Raw genomic sequence first — 16,426 nt, forward strand, 5'->3', positions numbered from 1 at the left:
ATCGCGGCTAAGCTGAGAAACTTTTATAACGGTTTAGTACTGCGAAGGGATTTTGCATACGAAAGAAGAGCCGGTGCACCTGCCAGTTTCGGCTAATAGAAAAGACAGAGGAGATACAACGAAGAATAGCACGTTTCGTCACGGAATCGCTTAGTCGATGCGAGAGCGTTAAGCTAGGCGGACACAGGCGAATTTTCTGTCGCGGAAGTACCGGGTGATCAAAAAGTCAGTATAAATTTGAAAACTGAATAAATCACGGAATAATGTAGATAGAGAGGTACAAATTAACACACATGCTTGGAATGTCATGAGGTTTTATTAGAACCAAAAAAAAATACAAAATTTCACAAAATGTCCGACAGATGGCGCTTCATCTGATCAAAATAGCAATAATTAGCATAACAAAGTAAGACAAGGCAAAGATGATGTTCTTTACAGGAAATGCTCAATATGTCCACCATCATTCCTCAACAATAGCTGTAGTCGAAGAATAATGTTGTGAACAGCATTATAAAGCATGTCAGGAGTTATGGTGAGGCATTGGCGTCGGATGTTGTCTTTCAGCATCCCTAGTGATGTCGGTCGATCACGATACACTTGCGACTTCAGGTAACCCCAAAGCCAATAATCGCACGGACTGAGGTCTGGGGACCTGGGAGGCCAAGTATGACGACAATGGCGAAGTTCTAGAGGACTGATGACCTCAGATGTTAAGTCCCATAGTGCTCAGAGCCATTTGAACCATTTTGAACCATGCCCGAGGGAGGACTCGAACCTCCACCGGGACCAGCCGCACAGTCCATGACTGCAGCGCGCTAGACCGCTCGGCTAATCCCTTGCGGCTGATGCGCACACAGCGACAGGAAAATCCCAAGTAGTCTCAGTATCGCCATGCATTTTATGGAAACAACATGTTTGGTAGCGCTTTTGCTGTGAAGAAGAGCGAAAAAACAGCTAAAATATCGTTACTGGGTGCACCCAGCTGTAAGTCAAACACTGGAGAAAGGCCATTTTGACAAATTACACCTAAGAGTTACAAAATCACCCAAATAAATTCTTTCCATACTATTGAATGAGTAAGAATAGTTTGGACGCACTGCTTCAACCGGAAATAACTAAACAAGACACGACATGGAGGAAGTCTGTACCACCTGAGAAGTGGCCATCAGTGGTCTTGAGGTAAGCACACATCATTTCATTCAACAACTTTTATTGGCCTTTTACATTCGTGATGCATTACTGACCAGATATATCAAGAAAATCACTACTACAAGTCGAAATTGGCGAACTTGTTTCCTCTGAAAAGAGGAAGTTTCTGAGTTGTTGCGGTTGTCAGCAGAGGGGCACAGGAACACGGTTTGTGGAGGTTACGTTTCATTTAATGCATTTGACGAGTATGGTTGAACGAATGAAGTTGCTGGAGAACAAGTTGCTCGAGTGATGTTGGCATGCCACATGTTCGGATGCTGTGGAAAAATTGTTGGTTGCTGGTAATATCTGGTATTCCTCATCACGTTCTGTATTTCCACTTTCGTGTCATGTTTTCGTTCTTCGTTTAATTTCACCAGCATCGGCACAAGCATTAAAGCAAAATTTTTGTCCTGGTTAATTTCTTCGTTTTGTTTCTGTGTTAATATATTTAAGAGTGATCCCTGAATAAAGTAACCTTCTCGGTTTCCCTTTTAGTAGGACGTCTTGTCTGCCCGGCTAGCCATATGGTCTAACGCGCTGCTTCCCGAGCGGGAAGGCGTTCCAGTCCCCGGCACGAATTTGCCCGGGGAATTAGCGTCAAGGTGCGGTGTGCAGGCCAGCCTGTGGATGGTTTTTAAGGCGGTTTTCCATCTACCTCGGCAAATGCGGGCTGGTTCCCCTTGTTGTGCCTCAGTTACACTGTGTCGGCAAGTGCTGCACAAACACCGTTTTCATGTATGCTTACACCATAATTATTCTACCACGCAAACACTTGCCGTTACACTCGTCTGGTGTGAGACGTTCCCAGGGGCGTCCACGGGGGGCCGGACTGCACAATAACACTGGGTTCTGTGTGGGGCGGCGGTGGGGTGGGTGGATTGCTGTGGCCTGTTGTGGGGTTGTGAACCACTGAGGGCCACGGTGGGACAAAGCCTCACTGTCTTTTCTAGGTTCCCAGTTTAATACATACATAGTAGGATGTCTTACTTTTGTGCTCTATGCTGCATCATTGTTGTTTTGTTTTGTGGGGGGTGGATATCCGTCCATGTTTCCTTTGTTACTTGCCAGAATTTCGATGTAGCTAGTGATCAGCCTGTCTTCCATTTTAGGGAGCAGAAATAACGACGCATCGAAGTACAGATACTTCCTCCATTTCCTTGCAGTCTCGCCAGACGGAGCCCTTTCCAGTGATGCCAGTTCTCTCGCGAAACAGTCATTCAGATTCTTCCACTTCTTTTTCAATTTCTTTACCTGTCATGAATGAAATTAACGCTGCCTACACTTCAATGTAAGTATGTAGCCTAATTTTCCTATGATTAAATATGAATGCTGTAACTCAATATTATTTCTTACAGATATCTTGCAAATGGAAATAGCTTGCACTCATTGTACTACGAATATCTGCTAGGGGCCACTAAAATCAGAAAAACCGCGAATGATACATGCAAACAGTTGTGGACATGTTTACAGCCCTTTCATATGGCAGAAAAAACTCAGAATGACTTGATGATTATTGCCAAACCGTTTTTAGACAGAATGGATTTTCCAAGTTGTATTGGTGCTGTGGACAGAAAGTATGTAAGACTGAAGGAACCTGCTGACAGGGCCTCAGAGTTTTAGCGCTGACTATTGTTTCGCTATGATACGTGTGGGCTCATACGGCACCAGCGGGGATTCTGATGTATTCAAGACATCCATCTTCTATCAAAGACTGAAAGCTAATCAGTTAAAATACTGAAAGCTAACCAGTTAAACTTTCCAAATCCTGAAAAATTACCTGAGGACGAGAAAGAAGAACTTCAGTCTATTAATTTTGTAGGAAATGAAGCAATTGCACTATCCAGGCATATTCTGCGGCTTTATTCTAAAAGAGTCCGCCCCCGGTAGCTGAGTGGTCAGCACGACAGACTGTCAGTCCTAAGGGCCTGGGTTCGATTCCCGGCTGGGTCGGAGATTTTCTCTGCTCAGGGACTGGGTGTTGTGTTGTCCTAATCATCATCATTTCATCCCCATCGACGCGCAAGTCGCCGAAGTGGCGTCAAATCGAAAGACTTGCAACAGACGAGCGGTCTACCCGACGGGAGGCCCTCGTCACACGCCATTATTATTATTATTCTAAAAGAAACCTGACAATGAAACAGCCTGTTTTTCACTATAGACTTCGTCGTGCTCTTGGAATGGTGGGATGTACTTTTGGGATTTTTGCCAACAAATAGAGAACATTTCATCGGCATATCGATGTGGATGTCGATTTTGAGACATAATCATAAAAGCATGTTGTATTCTACGTAATTTCGACCCGCCAGGTTAACCAAGAGCGCTAATGTGCTGCTTCCAGGACTCAGGTAGCGCGCCGGCCCCGGATCGAATCCGCCTGGCTCGTGTGGTGGCCAATCTGGATGAGATTTTTGGGCGTTTTTCCACATCCCACTACGTGAATACCAGGCTGGCCCCCACGTCCCGCCTCAGCTACACGACTCGCAGACATTGGAAAACGTTCGCAGTGTTTCATTGTTTACACTAAATGCAGACAGCTGTGGTAAACTAATCCCGTACCAGAGCGTATGGGTTGGCGACAGGAAGTGTATCCGGCCACCCTCTGGCACTAACATTGCCAAATCCGTAGCAACAACGCCGACCTCTCGTTATTGTGGGACAAAGGCCCAATGAAAATGATTCTACATAATTTCGTAAGAAGAAATTGCAGTGTGTGAATCGAAGACGAGTCTTATGAATGTCTTCTACAACACTGTGAGCCTATATGAATTAGGCTCACAGAGTTGTAGAAGATATTCATATGACTCGTCTTCGATTCGCACACTGCCATATTTCTGGTGTGCAGGTTAGGGATTACTTTGCAAAACTGCTTTGTGACCCCACAAGGATCAGTATCTTGGAATAGCTCTGAGCACTATGGGACTTAACTTCTGAGGTCATCAGTCCCCTAGAACTTAGAACTACTTAAACCTAACTAACCTAAGGACATCACACACATCCACGGCCGAGGCAGGATTCGAACCTGCGATCATAGCGGTCGAGCGGTTCCAGACTGTAGCGCCTAGAACCGCTCGGCCACCCCGGCCGGCCATCAGTATCTTGGCAATATGTCAAAACATTAATGCAGTAATGACGTTGTCTACATGAATGAATAAAATTATTGAACCTCAAAATACCTTTGTTGCTCTTTTCTGGTCCAGAAAATTCAGTCCAGTTCCGAATGATGCCGCAGCACAGTTTACCCTACAGTTTCTCTTTCAAATTGCGATCACCGTATTCTTTTAACTTCCTGGTGTTGAGAGCTGGCCTCTTTTCTACTTCTGCAATCCGTCTTTCTGAATCGACAACAAAATTTACAATGTCTTCCGTTGAGCAATTATCGTTATCATACCTGCTGGCGCACAGAACGTGTCTGCCTGCAAACACACCTTGAGAGCAACTGAGAAACAGCGTCTCCAGTGCACGCGGGCTCATGCCACTGCGTGTGATCCAGTCAACATCTGTGACTATCACGTGGCACGTGAAATAGAGAAGGTTGCGCTTTTTAAATCACTGCTACTGTTTGATCGCAGGTGTGCACGCTCGTATTCCAGCCACCAGCTTTCATTCTTGCGACAAACTAATCGCGTGACGGAAAATCGCCTGCGTGCGCCTGGCCTTACAAAGTTGGTCAACAAACTCCAGCGACAGGCTCTGTGAGAGGGTCATTCTATATCACATAGAGGTTTACTGTTGAAACTTCAGAAGCAGACATTCGAGAAAGAATAGTACAACGTACACTGAGGTGCCATAAGTCATGGGATACCCTCGTACCACAACTAGTATCTTCTCTCCCTGTTCCACACCCAAACAGAACGAGGGAAAAATGACTGCCTATATGCCTCTGTATGAGCCCTAACCTCTCTTATCTTATCTTTGTGGTCTTTCCGCGAAATGGAAGTTGGCGGCAGTAAAATTGTACTGCAGTCAGCCTCAAATGCTGGTTCTCTAAATGTCCTCAGTAGCGATTCACGAAAAGAACGCCTCCTTTCCTCTAGAGACTCCCACCTGAGTTCCTGAAGCATTTCCGTAACACTCGCGTGATGATCAAACCTACCAGTAACAAATCTAGCAGCCCGCCTCTGAATTGCTTCAATGTCCTCCCTCAATCCGACCTGATAGGGATCCCAAACGCTCGAGCAGTACTCGAGAATAGGTCGTATTAGTGTTTTATAAACTGTCCCCTTTACAGATGAACTACATCTTCCCAAAATTCTACCAATGAACCGAAGACGACTATCCGCCTTCCCCACAACTGCCATTACATGCTTATCCCACATCATATCGCTCTGCAATCTTACGCCCAAATATTGAATCGACGTGACTGTGTCAAGAGCTACACTACTAATGGAGTATTCAAACATTAAAAGGATTCTTTGTCCTATTCATCTGCATTAATTTACATGTATCTATACACCTGGAAATGGAAAAAAGAACACATTGACACCGGTGTGTCAGACCCACCATACTTGCTCCGGACACTGCGAGAGGGCTGTACAAGCAATGATCACACGCACGGCACAGCGGACACACCAGGAACCGCGGTGTTGGCCGTCGAATGGCGCTAGCTGCGCAGCATTTGTGCACCGCCGCCATCAGTGTCAGCCAGTTTGCCGTGGCATACGGAGCTCTATCGCAGTCTTTAACACTGGTAGCATGCCGCGACAGCGTGGACGTGAACCGTATGTGCAGTTGACGGACTTTGAGCGAGGGCGTATAGTGGGCATGCGGGAGGCCGGGTGGACGTACCGCCGAATTGCTCAACACGTGGGGCGTGAGGTCTCCACAGTACATGGATGTTGTCGCCAGTGGTCGGCGGAAGGTGCACGTGCCCGTCGACCTGGGACCGGACCGCAGCGACGCACGGATGCACGCCAAGATCGTAGGATCCTACACAGTGCCTTAGGGGACCGCACCGCCACTTCCCAGCAAATTAGGGACACTGTTGCTCCTGGGGTATCGGCGAGGACCATTCGCAACCGTCTCCATGAAGCTGGGCTATGATTCCGCACACCGTTAGGCCGTCTTCCGCTCACGCCCCAACATCGTGCAGCCCGCCTCCAGTGGTGTCGCGACAGGCGTGAATGGAGGGAGGAATGGAGACGTGTCGTCTTCAGCGATGAGAGTCGCTTCTGCCTTGGTGCCAATGATGGTCGTATGCGTGTTTGGCGCCGTGCAGGTGAGCGCCACAATCAGGACTGCATACGACCGAGGCACACAGGGCCAACACCCGGCATCATGGTGTGGGGAGCGATCTCCTACACTGGCCGTATACCACTGGTGATCGTCGAGGGGACACTGAATAGTGCACGGTACATCCAAACCGTCATCGAACCCATCGTTCTACCATTCCTAGACCGGCAAGGGAACTTGCTGTTCCAACAGGACAATGCACGTCCGCATGTATCCCGTGCCACCCAACGTGCTCTAGAAGGTGTAAGTCAACTACCCTGGCCAGCAAGATCTCCGGATCTGTCCCCCATTGAGCATGTTTGGGACTGGATGAAGCGTCGTCTCACGCGGTCTGCACGTCCAGCACGAACGCTGGTCCAACTGAGGCGCCAGGTGGAAATGGCATGGCAAGCCGTTCCACAGGACTACATCCAGCATCTCTACGATCGTCTCCATGGGAGAATAGCAGCCTGCATTGCTGCGAAAGGTGGATATACACTGTACTAGTGCCGACATTGTGCATGCTCTGTTGCCTGTGTCTATGTCCCTGTGGTTCTGTCAGTGTGATCATGTGATATATCTGACCCCAGGAATGTGTCAATAAAGTTTCCCCTTCCTGGGACAATGAATTCACGGTGTTCTTATTTCAATTTCCAGGAGTGTATATTTAGAGTTAGCTGCCATTCTTTTCACCAATCAAAAATCCTGTCCAAGTCATCTTGTATCCTCCTACAGTCACTCAACGACGACACCTTCCCGTACACCACAGCATCATCAGCAAACAGCCCCACATTGATATGCGCCCTATCCAAAAGATCATTTATGTAGACAGAAACAGCAGCGGACCTACCACACTTCCCTGGAGCACTCCAGATGATACCCTCACCTCCGATGAACACTCACCATCGAGGACAACGTACTGGGTTCTATACCTCCTAATATCGTGCCGCACATCCTTTTGCCAGTAGTAGTGCAGCATGTCGATGTGGCACGGACTCTACAAGGCGTTGGAAGCCCCCTGAAGAAATACTGAGCCATGCTGTTTCTATAACTATCTGTTGTTGTTGTTGTGGTTTTCAGTCCTGAGACTGGTTTGATGCAGCTCTCCATACTACTCTATCCTATGCAAGCTTCTTCATTTCCCAGTACCTACTGCAACCTACATCCTTCTGAATCTGCTTGGTGTATTCATCTCTTGGTCTCCCTCTACGATTTTTACCCTCCACGCTGCCCTCCAATATTAAATTGGTGATCCCTTGATGCCTCAGAACATGTCCTACCAATCGATCCCTTCTTCTAGTCAAGTTGTGCCACAAAACTTCTCATTAGTTATGTGATCTACCCATCTAATCTTCAGCATTCTTCTGTAGCACCACATTTCGAAAGCTTCTATTCTCTTCTTGTCTAAACTATTTATCGTCCATGTTTTACTTCCATACATGGCTACACTCCATACAAATACTTTCAGAAACGACTTCCTGACACTTAAATCTATACTCGATGTTAACAAATTTCTCTTCTTCAGAACTATCTATAAATGCGAAAATGTTATAGGTGCAAGATTTTGTGTATGAACTGAACTCTCGATTATGTCCCACGAATGTTAGGTGGGATTCATTTCAGGCGATCTGGATGGCCAAATCACTCGCTCGAACTGTCCAGATTTGTTTTTAAACCAATCGCGAACAATTGTGGCCTGGTGACATGGCGCATTATCATCCATAAAAATTCCATCGTTGGTTGGGAATATGAAGTCCATGAATGGCTGCAAATGTCTCCAAGTAAGTGACATAACTATTTTCAGTCAATGATCGGTTCAGTTGGACCAGACGACCGTGTCCATTCCATGTAAACACGGCTCACACCATTAAGGAGCCTTACCAGCTTGCAAAGTGCCTTGTTGACAACCATGGGGTCTGCGCCACATTCGAACCCTGCCATCAACTCTTACCAACTGAAACCGGGACTCATGTGATCAGGCCACAGTATTCCAATCACGAGCCCAGTAGAGGAGCTGCAGGCCATGTCGTGCTGTTAACAAAGGCACTCGCGCCGGTTGTCTGCAGTCAGGCCTGCAAGATGAGTGGTCTGCCAAGCGAGTGGACTCATTCTTATTTATCGAGTAACATGAACTCTAGTACTCACAATTAAGTTACAAGTTATTCTCCTGTTTGAATATTACGCAACGGAAACGGAAACGCACATCTGACTATTAGTAATTTACACAACTCTGACTGTTCACTACCCATCGGCAATACCACATTTTCTTTCTTATTTAACGGCTTTGAACAACACATGGCCATCACACTGAATATGAGTGGCGCACACATTATAAATTCTGGGTATCATGACAACATACTATTCGAAGGAAAAGGCCACCAATCTTTTTCTTTTCACTATCTTATTTATTCCGATAAATTCTATAACCTAAACACACAAATTCTATAACCTACAACAATAACACATGAGAAATTCCGCCCAGTGGGCATGACTTTACATTGGTGATTCTCTATCTTATGGTCTCGTAATTATTTAACGCTACAGTGCACTTTCTGGATAGGATGGTGGATCTTTTGCTATATCTCACACTTCGACTCTCATACCCATCATCACGAAAATTTCCTCGAGATCGAGCGGTACCGAAGGAACAAGCATAACCCACTAATCTTTTGAAACTACCTTGCTACTCTCCCATGCAAACCACACATACCCAAATTGCATGACATACACCACACTACAACATGGAATACAATACAATAAATAGTCACAACACTATCACTTTCAGCTTTCCCACTTCGATTAGTATTTATACCAGTTTCACACGACACTGCCCCACTTCACAACTTTTCTTTCCTACTATGAACTCTGGAGGATATATGCACGTCTTCCTGTGCAATGCAAGCCAAGTGGCGTTGCTGGATAGACGGCTGACTCACCTTGCTTCTCTCTCAGAGTATTATAGTTTGAGTCAAGCGCCCGCAGCTCGTGGTCGTGCGGTAGCGTTCTCGCTTCCCACGCCCGGGTTCCTGGGTTCGATTCCCGGCGGGGTCAGGGATTTTCTCTGCCTCGTGATGACTGGGTGTTGTGTGCTGTCCTTAGGTTAGCTAGGTTTAAGTAGTTCTCAGTTCTAGGGGACTGATGACCATAGTGCTCAGAGCCAGTTGAACCATTTTTGGATCAAGTGTCACACGGAAACATAACACGTAAAGTAATATTAAGAACATATTCATCACTCACGCGAGTCCTCAACTGATACCATGGACGAGTACTTCTCTTTATCTTTCGTCTCATACACAGTTTGAGACTCACACAGTACTCACCACGTGGAAGTACTCGTCTCTAATTTCAAGTCCTGCACACGCCATTTCTTAAATATTTCCAACTTATAGTACACACGCTAGTAATTCAGCTTAATTTAAGCACTTGGAAGTATTTCAACTTATTGCTACACGTGGTTTCATTGTGACCTTTGGTCACTTCCGAAGATTACTACGATCCCCTCAATATTACCTGCCTGACATTTAATTCTCCCTACAAAAGTTCCTGTAATAGAGAAATTATTATTCCAAACTACTCTTAAGTATTTCACATGCATACCACGTCTCCACTCTTTTGTCTTTACGGAGCACACCTAAAACGGGTCTTTACCAACACTAGATCCAGCGGCAGAGTGCTGAAACATGGCCGTTCTTTAGGTCATCTCGCATCTCTGTCGAGGTTGGGGGAAGACCATGCTACCCATTGGTCAGCCACATTTCAGGCGCTCAAAGCTCAGGTAAATTTCATCTCTTTGGTTCTACCAAAGGTGACCAAAGGACCGTCTCAAAGATGATCATATACTGCACATTCACTACCTGCGGTTAGCAGACGACCATACATTCATTTATTTCACAGATCTCACCAAGTTGGGTGTAGGGATTTATTTTGTGGGGGTGCACATGTGATCAATTAAATAAATAAATTGTCAATCCTTCCTACACTGGTATCCGGCTTCGGTGTATTAAGTGAAATTGAGTTATTATTACAAAAAATATGTTGTTCTGAAAAGAATAACGAAGAATGTTGTACCTATTTTCAAGGTAATGCCTGAAATGTGGTATTCTCGGCACATTCTTGACACTGTGGATCTAGGAATATGGAATTCCCTAACGAATTCGGAAATGTAATGTCACATGGAGCTAGTTCCAACTCCCACTCAGCGTTCAAAGTCTGTTAATTCCGGTCGTGGGGCCATAATCATGTCGGAAACCTTTTCACATGGATCACCCGAGTACAAATGACAGCTCCACCGATGCGCTCGCCTTTCATACCTTGTGCACGCGTTGCTACGGCCCTCTGTATATGTGCATATTGCTACCCCATGCCTTTTCTCACCTCAGTGAATTACTACCTGCCACATACGTACGAAGTGACCACGACGAGAGAATCAGAGCAATTAGAACTCATACAGAGTTCTACTGACAATCATTGTCTCCATGTGTTATTCTCGAATGGAACAGGGAGAGGGGGGAGAGGGTACAAATAATTGTATGTATAATAAGCCTGCCACACACCGTTGAGTGTGTGTCGAAGTAGATGAAGATGTATGTATATATAGTAGTTGGTTTGATGATTCGTTTAATTTCCTAGCCTTTTAGTATTCTCTTTTTCTTTCTTTTCTAACAGATCATCTGATGATGAATTGGAAATGAGGCGACGGTGGTTATGATACCATTTGATTGACCTCAGGCTGACATATACAGTTTGATTCACGAAGATATGCAAATATTTTAATATGTTACTCTACAAGTAAAACTAAAGAAAAAAGTTCATGTAAACATAAGTCCGCAAATGTTTAGTTACAGAGTTGTGGCTAATAAAAGATTTTGCCTGATGAAATTTAGCAACTTTGCCAATATAAAGCCATAACAGAACTGTACGAGGCGAAAGTAAAGTACAGTTTCCATTTATTTTGTTTTTATTGATCTGGTGAATTAAATACATGTCCCAGAAGTGTATCTGCAGTAGTTCTCCAGAACATCCAGAGAAAAAAAGACATAATTTCGTTAAATTTTTAATTTATAAACTACTGGGCCCAATTTGTTTTTTAAATTCTAGACAATTGCACAAAGGTTTCAACAGAAGTTGTAGAGAATTTAATTTAGGAAAAATGATGGTAATAATGTTAACTGAAACTGCATGAATGTGTCAGATAATCTGCTTTTATTAATACCATACCACACGTGAATTCATGTTAAACCGGAAAAAAACAAGGTTCAGTGTTAAGGAAGTTAGTACATACAGCTTCACAATACATTCACAATAAACGTTCAAAAATATCTCCACCAAGTTCCATGCATTTAGATGTACGTGTATGAACAGATTTTGCTGTTCGTTTCAGTTTCACAGTGTTGTTCTTAATTTCGTCTATTGCATCCATAATGCGAGCAAGTAATACCTCACGTGTATTGACTTTGTCCTCATAAAATACGTCTGAGACATGTTTTATTAGATTCACCAGACCAATAATAACGCAATAAATGGAAATCGTGCTTTAACCTCGTACAGTTTTGCGATGACTTCATATTAGCGAAGTTGCTAAATTCCATCAGGCACAATCTTTTACTAGCCATAACTCTGTAACTAAACATTTGTGGAGCTATGTTTATATGAACTTTTTTCTTTAGTTTTACTTGTTGAATAACATATTAAAATACTTGCTTATCTTCGTGAATCACCCTGTGTAATATCAATTTTATGTGACGATCTTTGTGTTTCACTGAGGCAGGATTCCAAGCCTATGTAATGTTCAATTAATTTTAGGTTCACTGTCAACATTGTAATTGTTATAACTGTTTGCAAGTGAATCCGAAAAATCAGTACTTAAAAAAATGTTGCCTGTATTTAGATGATGCATTCACAGATAAGCTCTTGAAGTAGCCACTCCCGTCTCGTAAGCCGAATTTGCGGCCAGGAAGAGATACGTGCTAAAATTTATTTTGGTGCTTAATCTATAAATAGTATAAAATAACTAACACGTCGCTGCGACTTCGCTCTAAGTACGAAAATCTCCTTGTGTGCCGCAGTAGTAATAAATTGTTGTTGTTGTTGTGGTCTTCAGTCCTGAGACTGGTTTGATGCACCTCTCCATGCTACCCTATCCTGTGCAAGTTTCTTCATCCCCCAGTACTTACTGCAACCTACATCCTTCTGAATCTGCTTAGTGAATTCATCTCTTGGTCTCCCTCTACCATTTTTACCCTTCACGCTGCCCTCCAATGCTAAATTTGTGATCCCTTGATGCCTCAGAACATGTCCTACCAACCGGTCCCTTGTTCTCGTCAAGTTGTACCACAAACTCCTCTTCTCACCAATTCTATTCAATACCTCCTCATTAGTTATGTGATCTACCCATCTAATCTTCAGCATTCTTCTGTAACACCACATTTCGAAAGCTTCTATTCTCTTCTTGTCCAAGCTATTTATCATCCATGTTTCACTTCCATACATGGCTACACTCCATACAAATACTTTCAGAAACGACTTCCTGACATTTAAATCTATACTCGATGTTAACAAATTTCTCTTCTTCAGAAACGCTTTCCTTGCCATTGCAAGTCTACATTTTATATCCTCTCTACTTCGACCATCGTCAGTTACTTTGCTCCCCAAATAACAAAACTCCTTTACTACTTTAAGTGTCTCATTTCCTAATCTAATTCCCTCAGCATCACCTGATTTAATTCAACTACATTCCATTATCCTCGTTTTGCTTTTGTTGATGTTCATCTTATACCCTCCTTTCAAGACACTGTCCATTCCGTTCAACTGCTCTCCGAAGTCCTTTGCTATCTCTGACAGAATTACAATATCATCGGCGAACCTCAAAGTTTTTATTTCTTTTCCATGGATTTTAATACCTACCCCGAATTTTACTTTTGTTTCTTTTACTGCTTGCTCAATATACAGATTGAATAACGTCGTGGATAGGCTACAACCCTGCCTCACTCCCTTCCCAACCACTGCTACCCTTTGATGTCCCTCGACTCTTATAACTGCCATCTGGTTTCTGTACAAATTGTAAATAGCTTTTCGCTCTCTGTATTTTACCCCTGCCACCTTCAGAATTTGAAAGAGAGTATTCCAGTCAACATTGTCAAAAGCTTTCTCTAAGTCTACAAATGCTATAAACGTGGGTTTACCTTTCCTTAATCTAGCTTCTAAGATAAGTCTTAGGGTCAGTATTGCCTCACGTGTTCCAATATTTCTACGGAATCCAAATTGATCTTCTACTAGTTTTTCCATTCGTCTGTAAAGAATTTGTGCTAGTATTTTGCAGCCGTGACTTATTAAACTGATTGTTCGGTAATTTTCACATCTGTCAACACCTGCTTTCTTCGGGATTGGAATTATCGTACTCTTGTTGTAGTCTGAGGGTATTTCGCTTGTCTCACACATCTTGATCACCAGAGTTTTGTCAGGACTGGCTGTGAATTTATGCTTTGCTCACAAGTCAGTTAACTGTATCAATTTTCTCCTGTGTCAGACAAATGCGAATAAATTTCAGCAGTCTCATTTTTTACAATGTAGGTAGGGTAACAGTCTGCTAGTCTCATACTCAGTGTGCTGGTGTAAGCTGTCGCCAGCACACCGGCCGGCAAAGATCGACAGTAGAGCGCTGGATCAAGTGTGCCTGTCACGAGAGAGGCCAGAGACACACAGATAAGCAACATTCCACCAACGCCCTCTCGACAGCAAGTATTTAGGCCGCTGCTGCTGACCGGAGGGCCGCACTGACTGATTAACTCACACACCAGTTAGGCATCTGTCAGTTCAATTGCAGAGCGGCAGTGTGACTTAAGTTTTTGATAGCAAGATTACTGATATTGTCTGCAAGAGGACTATTACTGATGAGCTTGTACCACAACACACAGACTTTATTCATGTTAAGTACCCCGTACAAGTAATCTGTGGTGAACGTGTGGGTGCTATTCTGTCATTCTGCACAACGGATTAATCTGAGATGTACCCTTTACCCTGTGGCACCTGCAAGATGCAATTTCCATCCCCACGCTACTACAGAGGTCAGACAGACGCTCCTAACGATCTAAAGAGGAATGCCTGGAAAACTTTCAGCGATAAATATCTTCTGGAGTCGTCCGCTGTAAGGAAATGACACAAAAATTCACGAAATTTCTTACGTAACTAGTGGGATACTTGGCTACTGAAGTGGCGCTAGTTAGTGTAAGAAAAACATGAAACTAACGAAAATTATAATTTTTTTCGCAAAAATTCTTAGAAATCACAATGGCACTTTTAGTTATGAACTAAACAAATTATTTCCGGGTTCTTTTCGGAATGTGAAGTTACCTCTTAAGGATAAGATTCGCTAATGAAGTTTCTATACAAAGTTTAAGATTGTTATTGACTTGGCAGAATGGCTGATAGCCGCGCCTACTCAACTTGAATAATTATCCGTTGGAAATGTCGTGTGACGAGGGCCTCCGTTAGAATGTTGCTAGGTACGGTTGAGGCAGTCGCGTGTGAAATACAGTGAAGTGTACTGTTGTGGAGGAAATATGGGGCTCGCAAGACCTGTAGCGCACAATACCGTAAGCTGTGATGACTGCTGGCTGCGCCGCTCGCTGCTGACAAATAAGATAACTCTCGTTCTATCTGGATTGACCTTCGCCAATCAAACTTTCCCTACGCCTTGATGAAGTCGAGGACTCCTATTCGCTCCTAGTCTAACTATTGGCATGGTACACCAGTCAGATAACCAGTCCACCGTGATGCCACTCAAAAATTCGCTCGCAGGCGTTTAACTATAACTCTGTCCGTTCACACCGCACAATAAGTGTGGCAGCCAGCACTGTGAACAATGCTTAATCGCAAGGACTCAATACAGAGCGAAGTACTGAGGTGAGACTTGTTCCATGCTCTTTGAGTACATGTACGAGAGTACATGCTCTCGTTACGTGTTCTCGCTCCAAGAGCGACAACGGAACGGCCCCTCTTCACGCCAGATGTGAAGGGGTATATCTTTCGGTCTCTTCCATTTCTCCTCCAGCTCAAAGCGTCAGGAATATCGTCTGCCAATCAGCTTTGCTCTTCTAAAACGGGAGAATGACGTTTCGTTTAAGGCGACCAATGCGGAAATCTGTAGCATTGGCATTTTGCGTGCGCTGTCTCCCTGTGAAAACCTCTGAAAATGCATTCTATGTTTGTAAAGAATGCGTAGGCTGGGCGCTCCCACACAATGTAGCGGAATTTGCTTTTAAGCCGAACACGGGGTCGTTCTCCCTTTCACTCCGGCAAACGCTGTCTGCTCTACAGGCGGTCGCCGGCCGATGTAGATAGGTTGACTCATCCTCTGAAGGGACGAGCCTCCTGGCATGCGGTTTACCTCTCCTGAACTAAAAGCTTTTGTGACCGTCGTGTCTTGAATGTGTGTGTGTGTGTGTGTGTGCGCGCCAGCCTCAAGTATTTCAATCTCGGTACGCACTTGCGATTTACTTCTTATTTGCATAGCGTTTACATGAATTCATACAACATTGACTTTATCTTATCGAGTTTGGGTTCGAATGAAGCGTGTTGATGTGCGGAATATGACTGTGAGGGCGGAATATGTAAGCATTGAAAGTCAGGAGACCACGACGTCTTACAGTAAATAAAGAACCATGTTAATCCACGTGTGCATTTGTGCTGCAGGAAGAGGACACTGGCCACCCATAATAACATCCTCTCCCTTGCTCCTACAGTCAAGACTCTACACTAAAAAAGGTAAAATTGTATTTTAATTTAACCTATTTAACTCTGAGCAAGTGTAGAGAAATAAATGCCATAAATACAAAGTTTACAAATGGTTCAAATGGCTCTGAGCACTGTGGGACTCAACTTCTGAGGTCATCAGTCCCCTAGACTTAGAACTACTTAAACCTAAGGACATCACAAACAACCATGCCCGAGGCAGGATTCGAACCTGCGGCCGTAGCAGCAGCGCGGTTCCGGACTGGAGCGCCTATAACCGCTCGGCCACCACGGCCGG

The 16,426-nt window shown here is 44.3% G+C and overlaps 1 protein-coding gene across 1 annotated transcript in view; it reads left to right on the forward strand.

The window, feature by feature from the left end:
- The window catches only part of LOC126458519 (nitric oxide-associated protein 1), a 245,603-nt gene that overhangs the window by 77,040 nt on the left and 152,137 nt on the right, over nucleotides 1-16,426 (forward strand). The window lies entirely within an intron of this gene.

The sequence above is a fragment of the Schistocerca serialis genome, chromosome 2 (genome assembly GCF_023864345.2).
Source record: "Schistocerca serialis cubense isolate TAMUIC-IGC-003099 chromosome 2, iqSchSeri2.2, whole genome shotgun sequence".
Taxonomy (NCBI): domain Eukaryota; kingdom Metazoa; phylum Arthropoda; class Insecta; order Orthoptera; family Acrididae; genus Schistocerca; species Schistocerca serialis.